This window comes from Vidua macroura, chromosome 3 (assembly GCF_024509145.1).
Source record: "Vidua macroura isolate BioBank_ID:100142 chromosome 3, ASM2450914v1, whole genome shotgun sequence".
NCBI classification, from domain to species: domain Eukaryota; kingdom Metazoa; phylum Chordata; class Aves; order Passeriformes; family Viduidae; genus Vidua; species Vidua macroura.
In genome coordinates, this window is record NC_071573.1 from 33,366,099 (window position 1) to 33,385,420 (window position 19,322).

The 19,322-nt window shown below is 46.6% G+C and overlaps 1 protein-coding gene across 2 annotated transcripts in view; it reads right to left on the reverse strand.

The window, feature by feature from the left end:
* The window catches only part of TTBK1 (tau tubulin kinase 1), a 103,920-nt gene extending 90,002 nt beyond the window's left edge, over positions 1-13,918 (reverse strand). Inside the window, exon 1 of one of the 2 annotated variants that reach the window (XM_053973227.1) lies at positions 13,761-13,918. The gene's annotated coding sequence lies outside the window, so the exon portion shown is untranslated. Of the gene's footprint in view, positions 1-13,102; positions 13,158-13,760 lie in introns of those variants that run through there. The other variant, XM_053973229.1, reaches the window with a different exon arrangement.
* Between the last annotated feature and the right edge of the window lie 5,404 nt (positions 13,919-19,322).

Below are 19,322 nucleotides of genomic sequence, written 5' to 3' on the forward strand. Positions count from 1 at the left end.
CTGAGGTAGTAGAAACACTACAGAAAGCATTTGTACCAAGCATTTGGGCCAAGCATTACCTACATCCATAGCAAGTTGTACCACAACAAGCTAAAAACCCAGGAGGATCACAAGGGGCAAAAGAAGCAATGAAGGTACCTTTGTGCAGAAACCACCAGCACAGGAGGGAAGGGGCAAGAGATGGTCAGTGGGAGAGTAGTAAGGCACTACTTCTCCTTCCCAGTACACAGCAGAGAGCATCATTTCTTCATGTTAAACGTTACCCAAGCATCTTTAACCCAGACGCTGCACCACTCTCCTTAACTTTGTAATGTATCCACTCTTGATTATAAAGAGACATAATTTAAAGTACGGTGACTGTGAAAACAAGAACTTGTACTTTGTCTTTTCCTGTAGGAAATGGACAAGATGTCAAGAGATTCGTGTATCCCTGTCCCATGAATTCATGCAAGGGAGTTGAGCAAGCCTAAGATATCTAAAACTGCCTTCCTAGAAATAGCAAGTGAAACACAAAGGAAAGCAGCTGAGAAATAAACAGTGACAACAGTAGGATCAAATTCCATCTCTTGGCCAACCTCAGCATGAAGAAGTGTGAAATCAGTTCTTCCATACTCATAACTCCTTCAGCCAACTATACAAACTTTACAAACATATAAACTTTATAGCTTTATAAATTTAGTCTTGGCATTTATAATAAAAGAAATGCAAAAAAACCCCATGTTCACCAGTTTAGTGAAAGTGGCAAAAGCAGTCTGAGGAGTCATTTTATATGCCTTTCCAGCATTAATTCTCTATCTTACATACCCATTCCTAGCCAACTCAGGTCAGGATACTGGCCTAGATGGACCTGTGGTATGACTCAATATGGCCCGACTTGTGTTTTGGTGAGGTGCTTTCAGCAGCAGGAGTGTATATATAATGTATATGTCTTCTTTAGCTCTTCACGGTGGCCGGAGAACAAAAAATAAAGAATCAATGGGAAAAAGTCTCATACACACAGCCCAACCACCTTTACAAGGTTCTCTTTCATGAAGAAAAATTTTAAACATCTTTATTGGAATAAAAATATTTCCTAATTTTACAGGATTATAGCATTCTTCAAATTAAACTTATAAATACTAAGCACATCCTGTAGGAATTCCTAATGAATATATGAGATCTTTTCTATGTTGGCTTGCTTCAGTCCCAGTACACCACAGTTGGAATGCTCAAAATACAACCCACTCACATCAAGCTCAAAACTCATCAGACACGAGGTGGTTATTAAACAGCAGAACAAAGCTATGGAATTCTGTCTCTCACCACCTTACTAAGGGTCTTAATCTCACTATGGAGGAATTGCAATATCCCACTTCATTTCAGGACACATTCTTACCTCTGGAAGTCTACAAATGAGAACAATTTACATTGCTGTAACCCATGACCCTTTTTACTTGATCAAATTCCCCATAATGAACCAGCTCAGGAGCATGATCCACCCTAAGACTGGATCCCTGAGGTGTTAAGGAAAATTGATGTAAACTACAACTTTTTTTTCTTTTTATGAGACAAAGTTAGATAACTGCAAAACCAAAAGAAGTAGCCCAATAAACTGCAGTCTAGAAATCAGGTCAATCTCTCTGTCCAATACCTGCATGGCAGAAACAACAAAAAAATAGATGTAAATAGAATTAAAGCATAATTTAGCTGTTCCCAACATGAACATGAATGAAACAGTAACAAGGAGGACTGAGAATGCTTAGAAGTAAGAAAATAAAAAACAGTGGAGCTTCCAAGTGCCACTGCTCAGCAGCACTAGGGCTCAGTTAATGGCAGCAGTAGCGGCATGGACTCAGTCTTCCTCACTGTTTTTCCAACATCATCTCCTTCCAACCCACAATACCAACCATAAAAATGAAATCACTCACATTGAAACAAACTAAAAACCCTTACATCTTTGTACCGAGCACTAGCATTCTGTTATCAGAGTAGGAATGTGTGTAACAGAACAAGAAAATAAGTCGATTAAAAAAAATACAGTGCACTGGACTAACAGCCCCTCAGCCCTGGAATACACCATACTCCCTGCTGAACTTGAAACAGGAATTAAAAACAAGCCATACACTGTTAGGGTAGGTCTGACAGCAGGAGCTCGTAAGGTTCTGAATTATTCCTTGAAGACATCTCCCTTCACTGCCTGCCCCTGCTGCAGCAAACCCCACTTAGAGAGCAGGCTCAACTCCTATCAGCTGCAGCCTAAAGCCTCCTCTGTGACATATTCTTCTCACAGGCAGGGAATGGCACCATCCTTAGAAATTCTGGACTTGCTGATCACAGCATTTCAGTTCTGTAAAAATCAAAACATCTAAAGGTGAGGTTGCAAGACGCTGGGACAATTTTTCATCTTTGAATGGTTTATGACCATTAAGGAGTAACTGGGAAAAACAAACAAAAAAAAAAGCTGCAATCAAGACAGACTGCAATCAATCAAGGTCCAGATTCTCTGCTAACACGAGGCTGCACTGAGCAGAACATACATATTAAACACAGTAACAGATGCACCTTGACAGCATTATTATGGCTACCCAGTTGCACAGCCAACTGAATTATCACTGCCTGCACAGTGAAAGCAACAGCACAGGACTAGAGGAAATCAAACAAAACCTCTAAACAAACAACACCACACTGCCAGAGACTGCATTCACACACATTACAGAGCAGTCAGACACACCAGTAATTTCTGTGCCAAACCCACCTATCTGCAGGGAGAATCAGCACAGGTAATTATGACAACAAATCATTAGGAATGCACACCAGATAAGCATGCCTACACTGCCAGGGGTTTATGTGATCCTAATCCTCCCCAAATACATCTCAGCAGTAAAAGCAAAACAATGGGGAGCAGGACAATTTGAAAGGAAAGTCTATTATTATCTTCCACCAATCTCCTTGACAGAGTTGCTTCAAATTTGAAACAAGCAGAATATTAAATCCAGCTCCAGGAAATCCCTCTGATATCATAACCAACTCAACCTCCACTAATTTAACAGGCAAGCATTATGGTTTGCTTACAATGAACATTTAACTGCAGCTTAAGTATCTGTACCTGCAAAATGAATATAAATCACTACTGAAAAGCTTGAGTAGTCTGCTGGCAGCCAAAACAAATATATCTGAATAAAAGCAAGAACTAAACATAGGTTGTACTTAGGATATCAGACTCAACCTACACGTGACACACAAGGGAATGTTGTCATCACCTGATCCTGGACCAGAGTGTGACCAGATCGTCAGGTAATGCAGAATGTCCCATCAGGCACATCCGGTCCCCTCTCTCTGCTTTTGTGCAGAGCCTGTTATTCATCAATGTGGCCATTCCAAGTCAGTTTTCAGAGTGGTCAACAGGACCTTCCTTGAGTCTTTATTCTTGAATAACATGATTTTATCTTGAAAAAAGCACTCAGGTGCACAGCAAACTGATAACATCCGTTGCTCAATGGTCTTGTTATAACCTATTATATCAGGTTATTAAAGGGCCCACAGCCTAAGATCAAACATTTTAAACCTCCATTCCAGAGAAAGCTGTGTTCACCTTACCCATTCAAAAAATTTTATGATAGATGCAGTCATCATAACCATCAAGTATTAAATAAACTTGTCAAAAAGTTCTTTAGAGTAAGTTCCTGATGAGAGATGTCATAATTTAATTCAAATTCTGGAAGACAGGGTATTTTGCTAGGAAAATTCATGTATTTATAGATTTATGATGTAGACTTCATATTACCAAGCACTTTCATAATAAAAATTAGCGTAAGTGGGGCAACTGCCACTTGCTGCACTGATGTCATATCAGCCTAAATGAGACTAAATGAGACAAATTTTTTTTCAGTTTTCAAGCCCAGTGCTGATCACAACGGATATTCTATCTGTTATTACACAGAAGAGGTTTCCTGGGACTGACAAAAACATGACAAATCATGCCAACTGTTAGTCACTTAAATCATCCCTCTACAACCCTTCTGTAACCATTTTCTCATTTTTGTAAGGAACTCTTCCCCCTAGTTGGAGCATGCTCAGGGAAGTAGGTTCATCCTTCCTCTGCTGCTTGCAAATCTACAATTTCATTCTCTGATCTTCTGTCTCATCCCCTTTTAGTTTGCAGACAGCTGGCTCGGGAAACTTTCCTGTTTGACCATTCAGGAACACTCTGCGAGTCACACTGGCACCACTGGACTTTCATGCCCTAACAGGCTGTGTTCCTCTCATGTTCTTGGTGCCCCTTGCATGTGCCTCTTGGTAAATGAGGATATTTGGTCTGGGGTCTTCTCCTGTTTTATTTGGGTTCCACAGAGTCTCTGGATGAACCAGACAGCCAGCCCTGTATGTCCCCATGCCCTTTGTTTGGCAAAGGGGTGGCACCAGTTCATGGCCCCTTGCCTGGGCCTCCAGACATTTCCTGCCACCCAGGGCACAACCTGCAGCTCCCACAGCAGCTGCACACCCAGCTACCTGCACAAGGTGTGTTCCTCAACAGTTCTTCCTTTATCTTAATTAATCTCACCTGCTAATGTAGTAAAAGGAAAAAGAAAACAATTTTGAGGCATTGAACCACTGTCCTTCTACAACATTGCCACTTATATAACAAACTTAAGAGAATTGAAACGAACAAGATTATCACAGGGTACAGTCCAAGGTTATAGATTCCTGTGCACAAATAAGTGATTCCCAATACAATATCATGAAAGATTCTCAGGAGCCAGTAATTTATCAACTGGTTGATCATCACTACTTGTTTGATGTGAGAATGGCATATTCAATTTTCCTTACCTAAATCTTTAACAGCAAACTAGGAACACAATAAAACAGCACATGGACCTTCCTGCACAGGTTCTAATTTGGATTTCCTATAGAATGCCTTAATTAACACTTCACTTCCAGGCTGTATATAATGTACCTGCATTTCAAGTGGAGTGGATGGATATCACTGAGCACACTTTGCTCTTTGAACTCTGTGCATATAAAAAGCATACTGGATCAAGTGTTCACATGAATCCAGTAAGCTGGACACCACTGGGATTTAAGTTCCTGTTAGCCAAACACCTTCTAAAGAGAGTTTGTGATTCTCTGGAGCCATCCATACCTTTTGTACTTTGTTAGCTATTGCCTCAGTTCCCCCTGGAGGTTTTTCATGAAACGCTCCAGATGGAGTGATTAAATATTTCTTTGGCAGAATCAGTTTTACCTCAATTGTCCCTACTCCATCACCATTTTGGGTTGCTTCCCACTTTTCCCACTGTTTCTCTTCTTCTGTTGAGCAGTCCTTCTTATACATAGTCCTGGAGTCTATCAAATTTGGCCTTTGCCTCTGGTCATTGCCACAACAGCACCTTGTCCCAGAGGCTGCCTGGCCATAGCCTTTACAGCTGCACTGGGCAGGGTAATTCCTACAGATTCCTGTAGTGCCTCTCATGTGGGCTGGGAATGCATCACAGCAATTTCTGCAGGTAACTGTACTGATTCTACCAAATTGTATATTTCCTCTCCACTACACACTCTTCCCTGCTGATATGAAAAGCCCCCATTCTTTCCATAAGACTCTTGCTGCATGACCAAACCCAAAAGTACATAGAGAGTCCACACAGATGTCAACTCATTTTCCTTTGAAAAGAGTTGGTGCAGCAATGATGTAATAGCTCAAGCTGGTGCCTCTGAGGAAGAGCCTCCAACAAAGGAATCCCTGGGATACTGCACCCTCACAGTCTGTGCACTGCTTCTAGTTGGTGGTATTTAGTCTATGCAAGAACATCCTAGTAAAAGATACAAGAATTCTTGTACGTGCAAGCGTGGTCTGTTTCATTCCTTTCTGCAATGCTGTGTGAGTCAGTTTCCAAGGAACAAGGGTGTTACCAAGATTCTGGAGAGCTCTACAAGCTGGTCAGGACTGCCTCTATAAAAGCCATTTCCACATGTGCTGAGAATGCCATCTAGTTCACAACTGTCAGTACCTGCTTGCACTCTCCCAGAACATGTAAACAATTGCTTCCCATCCAGGAATTTTCCTATCTGTGGAGTTAAGCAGCTCTATGACTGAGGCATGTGCCTTCTCCTTCTGCTATCAGATTTTACACCAGCTTGTTGTGTCAGAGAAAAAAAAAAAACCTAAAAACCAACAAATACAAACAATCAAAACCACCAGTAAAACCCCCAACAAAACTTTAAAATCTGTTCTTCTAGACCGATTCATCAACATAAACCACATTTATACTTTGTTCCTTAATTTTCCGGTGCTATGCCAAGTAACTGGATTCTGAGAATTTCCTGTTACAGAACTAATATGGTCAGAACTTGTTTCTATAAAAAAGCATCATGAACCTTATGCCATATTTTAATGTAAAAATTATTTTCTATTAATAGCTGTAGTAAAGTACTGGAAAAGTAAATTTTGTATGTGACTTGGTCAATGCTCATAGCAATTCTTCAAGCCTATCTCAACCTGAAATGAGTAATTGTGCATTCTATGCTCAGCTTGCCAGAGTAAACTGGCTCCTGGTGAATGCTTCTAATAATAAATACTCCACAGACAGAACAATTACTGGTTCAAGTCCAGCCTGGGATGTTTGGAAGGGGAAAAACATATATAATCTCATCCCAATCAGAAACACAGGCAGCAAGGTTAAAGAAAATGTGTTTTGCAAAAGAAGTAACAAGCACACCAGAAATACCAGCTCCTGAGCTGCCACTAGACCTGAAAAGAGGCTGCAGGACCTATGCAACCAGATAGCTCTGAGCCCTGGAAACCAAATGGCTCCTGTCATTTCCCCCAGATAACTGTCACAAGAGTGACAAACTACTTGACTACCTGCCCTTTGCATTTCCACCTTTTACATTTTCTTTTTTGTCCTGCTGGCTCAGTGGACAAAGCCCCATAAGCCTTGTCTCTGCTTGAGAAGCAACCACTCCTTATTTCTTCATAGAAATGGGGAACAGCAGAAAGAAAAAAGGGTATCTTCAACAAAATGCTTCTTAATACAACCAAACTCACACTTAGACATCTATGAATAAGCCATAGAGGTCATGCACACAGAGCAGAGCATTGCTACAGAGAGAAGCACAAAAAAAAGGGAGGCAATTCTGACCCTGCCTACTGGTGAGAGACAGTAGAGACTGGTAGAGTCCAGTAATCCATGCCACATGGCTACTAAAAGTCTTGAATCAGAAAAAAAGGCTGGAAGGTGCCTTCTACCTGAAAACTAAATTCTCTAAAATTCATGGCACTTAGGCCAAAGAAAACCCCCAAAAGCAAGAGAATATAGTGGAGAAGTACCTCCCTACTATGAAAACTTAAGAAACTGAAGAGCTCTGGCATTCTAGCTCACTGCTAGAAGCTGAAACCTGACAACTGCAGATTAGTTTTTCATGGGTGTTTTCCTTAAGGTCAGGATCTGGAACAAGAAAGATGGTGGATTCTCTTTTCAGACCAAGGTTGGGCACTCTAAGAAGGCACACTTTAGCTACTGCCAATTTTACTAAAAGCAAAAACACAAAAAAACACCCCAAAACCCATAAAACCCAACACCCACCCAAAAATCACATTTTGTGTGCTTAGATGCTAATGAATGACAGGTGAGAATTAATGGGAGCACTGTTACACCATATTACCTACATTACCCTATAAATTCTACAGAACCCAAAGCTGGATCCACAGCTTCAGGTTCCTAATTAGCCAATTGAAAAATCTGCCTGAAATTAAGAGAAACAGTTCCCCTCTCCCCTTCTAGATCTGAACTCATGTATGTAGGATTCCACCATGGGCCAGTGGGCTACTATGGGTTCAGTGACCTGTACTAGCAGAAAAAATGATTTGTCTTCCTAATAAATAAGAGCATTTCCTTGGCTTAGAGCTTCCTGAATTGGTTCACTGTAGGGTCAGTCAAATGCAAGTGGCAGCACAACCGAGGAGCAGACCTCAGATCCATTTCAGCTTCAGTCAAGCTGTGCTCTGTGTTTGTCTCCACAGCAGGAAGCTCTTGGCCTTCTGTGAGATGACAAGATTCAGTCCCTTCTGCTTAAAAACACTGGAGTAACTCTGCCTGAGGCAATCTTTTTTTTTTTTCCCAAGGATAACAAAATGTAAAGAAATCAGTTAGTTTCAATAAATTACTTGCACAACTCCTAAACTAATAAATTTTAGAAGTCTAACACAGCTAGGTTCTGTTTAAATAATTCAAGACATAATAAGACCACAAAGTCTAAGTTTCCTAATACAATGTCACCACAAAGGTGACTTCTATTCTCTGGCTGAGGAGCTACAGGAAGCAAACAAGCAACTTTCATGAAATGAGGGAAACAAGCCAGACAATTTATTAGAGTGTCCAATCAAGAGAAGCACTGTGCAGATGCCTCTATGAAGGTGAAAGTACTGGACAGCTACATCATACCCTTGTTTCAGTGAGCAGAACAGGTACCAAGAATTTAAGCTGCATATCAAGAAACTATAGATCAGTCTGGGGCAGGAGTGGCACAGCAGGTGCTGGGAGGCAGATTCTCACTAAGAACTACAAGTTCAGGGAAAAAATGGACTGAATTTTAGAAGAAACATCACACACACACAGAGAAAGAGGAGTTTCAGGATTATAAGGTATTTAAATGGAACCCAAAAAACCAGAGATGCAACAGGTTTCAGAGGTATGGTAGGGAACAAAGATGAATGGATTCAAGGATGAACATGGAGTTACCCAGGCACATTCTCCAGTGCTCCATGGAAAAGGTACACAGAAAAAGGCCAGGTCACTCCAGGGGAGAAGGAGTACTACATACTACAAAATAAACAGACAGACTCACAGGAGATAAAGAAATTATTTTGTATCAAGGCTAAATGGAAAAAATGTAATAGTAAAGCCACCCCATCAGACCCGCATAAAGCAGTAACAGTGATTTGCCATGTGAGAACAGATGGCCTGTGCCTTTAGGAAACAGGAGGCAATGGGGAACTTCAGTTTCCTCATGCAGATCAGGATATATTACCAAGATGAAATTTTAAATATAACTTACAAATAATTCCACTTTGTTGAACAGAAATGTATCACCTTTAGAAAAAAAGAAATGAAAGAAAGAAAATTCTTTGGCCAGTGCAACTTCTGCTTCATTTTAATTCTGACTTAATGGGCCAACAAGAAGGTTTTTAGAATAAAATGTGCAAAAGAAGAAAACAGTACAAATTATTCCAAGTGATGATGTTTTTTCCTGATGATGAAGAAGAGATTAAATAAATTCTTATGGATAAAATCTACGTATTTTCTACCCACACATGATGAGAGGCCACCCAGCCAGTCTGCTAAATGATGGACAGATAAGAAACAGAAAGACTGAAGGAAAGATCAGAAAGAAGATACCAAGGATTTTTGGCTGCTGTTTATTTTGAAGAGCTCTGCAGAGGATCTGGAAAATCAGTCTTCCACAACAGACATGTTTAGAAAACTGAAGATTAAAAATTAAACTAAGTGGCAGGCAGAAGGGAGAAGCCCTGATTTATAGATCTATTACGATAGGCAAGGTGCTTTTAGGAAGACTCGACAAGCACGTGTGGTATCAGGCCAAAGGCCTTGGAAATTAGTATGTTCCAGGATAAAACTAAAGTTTCTCTAAAACTAGTAACTGGCTAAAAGACAGGAAAACACATAGGAATGCAGAGCTAGGTTTCAAAACAGAGCGCTCTTAGCACACAGGTCACACCTTGTGTATGTGGAAAATTACTCAGGCAAACAAATAAAAAGGCTGAAAAGCTGCATCCTGTACCACCAAGGTGATAAGGGGTGTAACCAGGGCAAGCACAGTGTGCCCATCTTCTTAGCCTTTCCCTGAGCATCATCTCTTGCTCACTGGTAGAGAAAGAACTGGAGCAATGCAGGGGTTTGGCCTGAGCAGCTGAATATATGATCCTGCAATCAAAACCTTTTCACCAGACATCAATGCTCCCTTTGTGTTTTCCTGTCTGACTGGGAGGCCACCAAAGCTTTGTACCCAGGCAGCTCCTGGGCTGACAGTGGGCCTGACAACATCTCCTGCTGCACAGACAGAGAGAAATCCACTTCCATCTGCCACAGCTGACACAAGATCTCTTTCTGAAGGCTGGGATGCCTCATTTCTTCTAAGAGGAAATCTATGCCCACAGGCATTCCCTGCTCTCCATTGCACCTATCTGTCTGGAGCCAGCCCAGGATCCAGTTTGTTCCTTTCATATTGCTCACCAAATTAAAGATGGCACAGCTTGACACCAAAAGCAAAGGGTTTCCAAACACATCTTGTTTGATTAGCTCTACAGTCCATCACACTGTCAACACCTTCCTTCTCAACTACAAAAAAAAGATCCTTTCCCATGTGTGCAGCTCTTGAGTAGTGGAGAAGGCCCAACAGAAAACAGTGTGGGACTGGGTAAGACCAAATGGGACCAATGGATTGTGAATCCCATGAAAAAACGTACTGTGGCAGTTTTATATTTTCCCTGTTGAGTCTAATATATTGATGTATTGACCAGTCTCCAAAAAACCAGAAAAGTTCATGTGAAAAATCACTTGATACATTAATGCCCAAGACACATTGTCATTGCTAGATTATTTTCCACATTTTTGGGGATAACTGCTGTGGCTCTCAACAGTGTGATCCACAGGCACTGGGCACTGTTGTGGAGAAGACCATGGATTGGCCTGACCAACAAGGATTGCCACTGTCCAGCTCATAGCCAGGCAAACACTCACATGCAAGGGAGTCTCAATTTTCAGATGCACCATGTAAAAGCCACACCATCTCCCTCACCTCTCACTCCTAAAGTTTCAACAAATACCCAACAGATTCTCCCACTCTTCCTCTGGACTAGGAGGGAGGTGCTGAAGGCTCATAGCTGGCCTTCCTTATTCCTCCCTCTCAAAGCAATCTTAACATTTATTCCAATGGGATTGTGTCCCACAATGACATTTAAGGGGATTTAATGTTGTTTCAGAGGAATACTCTCTTTTTTGTTATCTTTGATGGAAGAAAGGGAGGAAAGCACTGGTTATGCCCACTCTGTATCTTGCTCAGTAAACCAGCAGAGCTAAAAGAGTTTTTTAGCAAATGCTTCCACAATAACTCCAGCAAATACTCGGCCGTGCCTTGCAATACTCAAAGTAGAAGGTACCAACGAAGCCCACACGTCCTTAAAAATGAAGGAAGTTTGCAAAGTCCTTGAAGATTTTATAAACACCTATTCCTCCGTGAAGACCTATTTTCTGCCCTCTGCTCTGTTTTCAAAGTGAATCAATGTTACTGGAAGGTCACTATGGAGCTTTGGCAAACAAATCTAACCTAGGAGCTTCCCAGGATGAGGAACCACTCCCGAACCCGGAGTCTGCACATTGATACACACACAGATAAGACTAAGGCAAAAAACTGAAAGGACACAATTGAAGAGATGAGCCCACAGCAAGACCCACGTGAGAGGAGTGTGCTACCTGACAAACCATAAAGTGATAAGTCAATCTTTCCATAAGAGAGAGCAAGAAACAGCATGAAGGGATTCCCACACTGAAGATAAAGAAAGACAGATTTGGCTCTTCCTGGATCTGTCTGATCATTCCTGCTTTGAAAAACAAGTGCCAGCTTCTTCCACTAGAGGAGAGCTGCAGGCTGCCTCTTGCCTCCACCAACAAACGCTGGGGATGGAGAGGGAAGGAAATCCACACATGAGCCATGAGCACCACGCTGGGGGGTGATGGAATAGATTTCCTAGCACTAGAGACACTCCTTTCTAGAAGACCAAGAGCATTGATAAGGATCTGACTTTTTCCTTGAGGACTATTAAAAAAAAAAGGTTATGCAGGTGTCCCCAAGGCATGATAAAGGTGTCCTACAAAAGATTCCAGTGTTTTATTTTGCCAGAGAAGAGGAACACAGCCTACTCCTGAAGGAATGAAATTATCACAAAGCACGCAAAAGCACACAGCAGTAACAGCAGTGAATACCACATAGCCATTCATGAGCACCGCATCTCAAAAGTTTCTGATTCCACCTATATCACCATGAGGATGCTCCTTATGAGCTGGATGATCACTGGCACACAAAGGAAGAAAGCCAGAACATTAACACATCATTCCTATTCTGCCCCTCTTTATCCTCTCAAAAGAAGGCAGCACACTGGGACGTGGTGACACACTGACACTCGTGAGACAGGACTGACGCTCTTCAGTCAGAGCACCTGCACAGGCATAGCACCTACGAGCCGAGGGAGCATTAGCACACCCTGTGGCACAACACAACACGAGGTTAAATTCCACTCTTAAGAAGTCCCCAGGCTGAAAATCTCAGTTGACTGAAAACTCATTGAGAAGTTTACTGCTAAAAGGCAACATTTTCAGTGACACTACAAGAAATCCATGTGAAATGGTAGAATTAGGAAACCTTTCTTTCTACCAATCAAACCATCTTGCAAACCTAGGAAAATTCAAAACAGGCTTGGTTTGAACTGCTTAGAAACATGATACCAACAGGTATTGAAGTCCCCACCCCTAAAAACACACAGTGGGTCTTGAACTTGTCCTGCAAGTAGCTGTCAGAGTGACAGTGTGACTTCAGTGCTTCGTGCAGCATTCTGGCTCCCTCTTAAATCCTACATGCACGTCAAGGTCATGGTGTTCGTCTCGAGAGTCCTCAGTGGGTTAGACCCAGGTTACCGGATACCTCCTCTCCCGGAATGCAGGGAAAGCACAACGACTATGGACACATCCAGCAATGTCAGCTTGGGCGCCACCAGCAATACGGACACCATAGCAGGAGACTCTGAGCCCCAGGAGACACGGCCACGCACACAGGAGCACCATTTCCACCCCGCCAAAAAGGAGAAACTCTCAGCCTCCCGCCTGAAACCCGAACACCACGGAGTTATCCCAGCCTAACGCGACAGAAGCGCTCCCTCCCCAGAGACCCCAACGGAGCGGGCTGGCTTTTCCCGTGCGGCTGGACAGGCACCCGGTGGCCCCGGGAAGGATGCCGTGCCCAACCCCGGGCGGCACATGTCCTCCTGAGGTGGCCGACACCCTCCGTGGGTTTCCCTAGAGCCCGGCCCGGCACAAGGTCGTGGATGCCTTCGCACCTCGGCCCCCGCCCGACACCGGGACCGGCAGCGTCCCCCGGTACCACCCGGCGGGGCCGCTCCCTCCGGCGGAGCCTCTCAGGGCTCGGGGCGCCCCCGCCTCTGCCGTGCATAGCGGAGCGAGGCCACTGCCCGCCCCTCCCGCGGCGGCAGCCCCGGGCATCGCCGCGACCCCCGGGCCCGGCAGGAGCGGCGCCGAGGGGCGGCCGCCGCCCGAGCCCCCGCCTCGCCCCGCCCTGCCCTCACCTCGGGCCGTCCCGCCTCCCCCCGCCGAGGAGGTGGCCGCGTCCGCCCCTGCACTGCAGCTGCCGGCACGCCGCCCCCCCACTCCCCGCCGCCCCTCTCCGCAGTTGGTTCGCCCCACCCGGCCCACCTTCTCATTGGTAGCACCGGGCCGTCACTCCACCGCTGGCCCGCCCACCCCCGCAGGCACGCTGGGAACCCGAGTCCCGCGCGCGGGACTCTCTCCCTTCGGCTGGAGGTGCCGGGTGGGGCGGTAAACTACATCTCCCGCAGTGCCCCGCGCGCAGCCCCGGCACGGCCCGGCCCGGTGCGGTCCCCGGTCCCGCACCTCGCAGGCCGCCATCGGGACGGTCCCTCCGTCCCTCCCTTCCCCACCCGTGCCTGCCGCGGCGCGGCCCGGCCCGGCCCAGCTCACCTGGCCCCGCCGCCGCCGGCGCCTCCCGCTGCGGCCGGCGCAGGCAGCGCATGCCCCACACCCTTCAGTGCGGCACGTCGGGCGCGGTGCCGCCGGCCCGGCGCGCTAAGGCTGCGGCTGTGGGACGGGCCGGCCCCGAGCGCATCCTCCCCCTCGGAACCGCGGCGGGCGGCGGGATTCGCCCACAATGCACCGCGCGCCGCACCGACAGCATCAGCCTGACATCACCCGCGGGCCGTCCCCGCCCGGCCGGACCCGCCCCGGGCCCGCCTCCACCGTCAGCCGGCACCGGGCATCTTTAGAAAACATGTGGCGGCACACGCGGCTGGGCACCGCAGCGCGCCGCGACTCTGCGTGCTGGGAAGCGCACTGGCGTGGGACTGGGACCGGGACCGGGAACAGGAGCGGCACGACGCTGCCGTGCCCTGGGACCGGGAACGGGACCGGCATCGGCAGTGCCAACGCGATCGTGGGCCCTGCCAGGACGGGGACTGGTGCTCGTCTCTGCGCTGGTGGCATCAGTGCTGGCATCTCCATCAGGCCCTGGGCGCTACACTGCCCTGGGACTGGGGCCAGCGCTGGCACAGTCTTCACAGGGCTGGGTGACTGCACTGTTGGGACCAAGGCCAGAGCCAGCACATCTGCCTGAGGCTGGACTTTGCATTGCACAGGGACTGGCAGTGTCACCACTGTGGGCCTAGTGCTGCCCTGTGCTGACCTGCAGCTTTTTACTCCAGTCCTCTGGGGCCAGGGCCAGCAAATGCACTACAATGCACTGCAAGTGGCAGCATCACTACAGTCTGGCCAGGACACTACACTGGGACCAGGACCAGCACAATCAGCACTGGCCTGGACGCTGCACTGCTAAGATCAGAACCGTTCCCCATCCATACAGGGCAAGGTCTTGCCCTGCCAGGGCTGGGAACAAACCCAGCAGCTCACAGCTGGGTGCAGCACCCGAAAAAAAGGCTCAGACAAGTGAGCCTGTCCCTGCATGCAGCCTGTCCCTGAGCAGTGTGCCTGTCCCTGGGCACTTTCCCTGTTCCCCTACACCTGAGGGGCACAGCTGTGCCCCTGCTCCAGAGAGGTGCCATTCTCCCTGCTCCAGCTCGCTGTGAATCACATTGTACTTGAAGCACAGATAAGCACGTGGCTCCTATAGATATGCTGTGCAATGCTCATGCCTTCTTATTCCCTTTTCACTGCAAATCATCCATACTCAATGCCTCTGTCCCAAAGTGTGGATGAGCACTGGTCTGTGCCTTCACAAAACATGCTGCAAGGGACACTGCTGCCAGACCCTCCCTGCAACACACTGGTGCCTTCTCCCTGTCCCCATCAGAGTGTCCCTGTCAGATCCAACCTGGTGTTGATCCCTAGATGGAGGTTCTAATCTGTCTTGTGAGTGGGATGTCACACCAGCTTCCACAGGGCTGCTGTGCTCCTCCATCCCGTGTGGGACATACCTCCTTGCCAAGACTTTTCCCCCCCATCAAAGCAGTCCCTTGGGGCCAGGGTGGTAATAGAGGAGATTTGTTGTGACAAGACAGACATGCTTGTGCCAAGGCAGACCCAGCACAACCCTGGCCACCTCCAGCCACTCAGATCAGGGAGAAAAGGGCTACCAGGCCCCCACAATGTTCCTCCACTGGCTGGAGGCCCCTGCATTGAGGACTTGCTCTGTGGAAGCATCCATCCCACAGAGACTCCAGGGAATCTCTAGCCCTGTAGGAGCTCATCCTGCAGTCCCAGGGGTTAAGACTCCTGCAGTTGCACCTCATGCCAAGGTTCCTGTCACTCCAGGTATATGACTGAGAGATGATTGGCAGCTGCCATGTGGGCTCTCTGTGCTGCAGGTCAAGACTCCACCACTTGTATTCCCAAGCACTGGTTCATGGTGCTGAGTTGGAGAGGCAAAGCAAGTGGGCAAACCAAAATTAGGTGAGGGAGATGGTTTTCCCCAGGAGGTTGTCTTTACTTCTCAGCATCCTTCAGATCTCTCTTTCACTGTGCTGCTGGAGCACCAAACACAGACGGAGCAGTAAACTGGATTGAGCAATGGTACCAAGCTGGAGGGGATGGAAGGATTTGATGTTGGAGCCTTTGGTCCACCCTCAGGCTGGGCAACCCCAAGTGCTGTCTAAGGGGAGATGTAGAGATTCAGTAAGAACTTTCTGGAACAAAGCACATAGTAAACCCAGTGTGGGCTGCTGATGCAGGAGAGGAGCCAAATGGCGGGGGGGGGGGGGGGGGGGAAGCTCTGTGTTGATGGATGGCAGCAGCAGCACTGAATCGCCTTGGTTTGAAATCCAGCCTTGAGCAGAAAACTCTTGAGAATGGGATGGCCTGGCCTGTACAAAAGCAGTCTAGTTATCTGGATATTTTAAAGTATTGTTTTTCTCCCTTACCACTCATTGGGCATTTATTACACATTCATAAATGGAAGTGCAGCAGATCTACATTTTTCACACAGCTTTGACATTTGTTTCAGGTGTGACCAGATGTGAGCTGATCTGACAAAGTTTCATATTCCAGATTAGCTCAGATACTCAGCTCCTTCAAACCTCCTGCAGTTCTCTTTGCTTTGGACACAAGGTCGATTCTCATCTGTTAAAGTGGTACCTGAGCAACTGCATTTTAGCATTATTTCATCCTTGGTCTAAACCTCCCTCTAAGCCTTCTCTTCTGCAGATGGAGCTGAATGGGCTTAGAAACCTGCTAGAACAGCCACCTGGGAACATGTCCAATTTAATCTGCAGGCAGAAATGTGGCTGAAAATGATCAAAAGATTTTATTAAAATCTGGGTTAATTGTGACTTGGGAGAATTTCTAACACAGACCAGCATGTACTTTTGCTCTGTGGTGGTGTTTTTGCCTGGCCCTGACTTTCTTTGTGGAGTCAGATATCAACTGTGGGCACAGCATGTGAGAAGATCATTGGAAAGAACAGTTAGGAGCAGATCAGTGATAACCTAGTGAAAGTTGTGGATTCCACAACTTTACTATTATGCTTTTTAGGTCATTAAGGGAAAAACAGTGGAGGGGGGGGGTGATAAGCAATTGAGAAACATACCACCTCATTGAGTAAGTCTTTTATATACTGACAGCAATCAAAGACAAAGCAGATAAGTGGAAAGATGTGGAAAGTTGGGCGGTTTTGGGTTTTGGTTTTTAAAGTTTTTTTTTGCTATAGTTCTGTCAGCAGAAATCTCAGCCCCTACTCAACCCACTCCTGGCATTGCTCATCAGTGCCTGCCATGACACCAGCACAGAAGATTCTCAATCCAGGCCAAGATCTGCAGCTATTCAGCAGCTGTGCCTATTACCTGCTAAAATCTCCTGCAGGGCAGTGAGATTGCCTGGCTGGGCTGGGAGACTGTGCCAGGAGGCTTGGCTGCAGCAGGGAATGATTTCTTCTGCCCTGGCAACCACTTGCCTTTGGAAGCTGCCACACAGAGGTGGCATTTCCAGATGACAGTCACCAGGCTTCTCCAGAGCTGGGAATGCCAGCATTCCTGTTGGGACTCCATAATGCCAGAGGGCCCTAAGAATGGAGAGAGACACAGTGAATGCAGGAAGCAATTCTGTGACCTTTTATCCATCACCAGATTTTCCTGGCACACTTAAAATACTTAAAAATGAGAAATGCTGTAACACTCCTTGGTTCTCAAAAAGTCAATAGCCTGAGAGCCTTCACTCTCTTGTTCAGAAAGTCATGGGTAGAACAAGTAGACATTGCAAAATCTCAGGGATTCTTTTTCCCTTCTCTTAATCTCTTTTTGAGGCAAGAAAGGAGATTTGGGCTTGTGCTTGGGTTCAGCAACCCATCTCAATGGGGTGATCAGACTGGATTTGGGTTGTGTTGCTGCTAGACATGGTTTTCTCTGAGGCAAAAGGCAGCCAAAATTTGAGAGCAGGGGATGTTATGGTAAATCATGAGCAAAACAGAACTTGCTGGTAGAAAAGAAGAATCAGCCTTGGTGGAAGAAAACCCAAGAAGTGTTCCCATATTTCAAGGTCTGCAAACGAAGCAGGTAAGATTTAAGGCCAAATAATTTAAATTCATGCTTTCTTTTTTTGACAACTCTATTGTTTGTTTCGTGAAAAGCATTCCTCTGAAATCCTGAAAGGGGTAAGACTTGCATATAAGTCATCTTTGGTAGAAAGCTTTTGAGCAATCCTTGGGCAAACCAAGTGAAAGCTGAAGTGCTCTCCGTGCCCCTGTCTGGCACCAGGTGGCACACGTGCTGCTGTTTGGAATTTAGAGGTTGGGCAAACCGAAAGTGACAGTCAAAACCCAAGGTAGTGATATCGAACTACAGCAGCCATGTACTAATGCCAACTTTACAAGGAAATTAAAATTGTATTTATTCTTGCTTGTTACCTGTAAAACACAGTAGAAAGTTCAGCAGTGTCAGAAAATTTCACACAAAAAAGTGCCTGGTGATATATTTAGAACAGAAAAACACCATTTGTTTCTACCACTGCCAGAAGAAGCTTCATACCATATACAGTTATTTCAAGCTTTTAATTTTGAACACGAAATGTGCTTTGCTTATTCAAATCCTGGGGTGAGTAGAGTCGGTGCTCTGGTAGTTTGGCACTTCTTAAGGATGCCCAGACCATGCCACTCTGAGCTTTTAGACTCCTTGCTGGGAGGCTGGACCAAGCTGTCTAAAAGAATTCATTTCTTTATGCCAGAAAAGAGTGTTTCTCTGCTATAGACAAAGAATAAACTCTGTGCTACCTGCTGTAAAACCTTGCTACTCATTGTTGAGGGTTCACCATGAAGTCAGGGTGAAATCTGGTCCATAGATCAATATGGAGGAAGAAGCGTTGTGATCCCAAAGCCAGGAATTCCACTTTATGGTAATGATGGTGCTCACAGGGCTGCCAAGATAGGATGTGTATCCCGCTTAGAGACACCCTGTCTTGAGGAGAGGGGGCAGGGTTATGACAGCTTTGTGGATAGTGGTGTACGAGGGCACAATGTGTTTGCCACCTACCCACGAGCACAGGTACTGTCTGTGCATGAGGACTGTGCCACTGTGCTCACTTTGTGCTGTCTCCGGGTGCGTGGTGCTGGACACCACCTGTAGATATGACAGCGTGTGTGTGTGCCGAGAGCTGCTTTTTATGTTAAAGGGCCTGGCTGTACCTGGGCACCCCTGTTGTGGTGGTGAGGATGTGAACAGGGGCGCACCCCGGCCCGCACATCCGTGCAGGTGATATCCCCATAGGGGAAAGTGCTGGGTCTCTCTCTCCAGGTGCAGGCGTATCTCTCGGGGTGCTCTTAGGGGGGTGCAGGGTGTCCCTGGGTGCGGGGTGCTCCCAGGGGTGCGGGGTGTCCCTGGGTGCGGGGTGCTCCCAGGGGTGCGGGGTGTCCTTGGACGCAGGGTGCTCCCGGGGTTGCGGGGTGTGCGAGGTGCGGCGCTCCCGGAGCCGCCCCGCCGGGGCAGCCCCTCCCCGCAGGCGGTCTTTATCTCGCTCGCTCGTTCGCTCCCTTTCGTTCTCCCGGTCCGGGCGGGCGCGGCGGGGACAGCGGGGAAGGGCTGTGTCCCT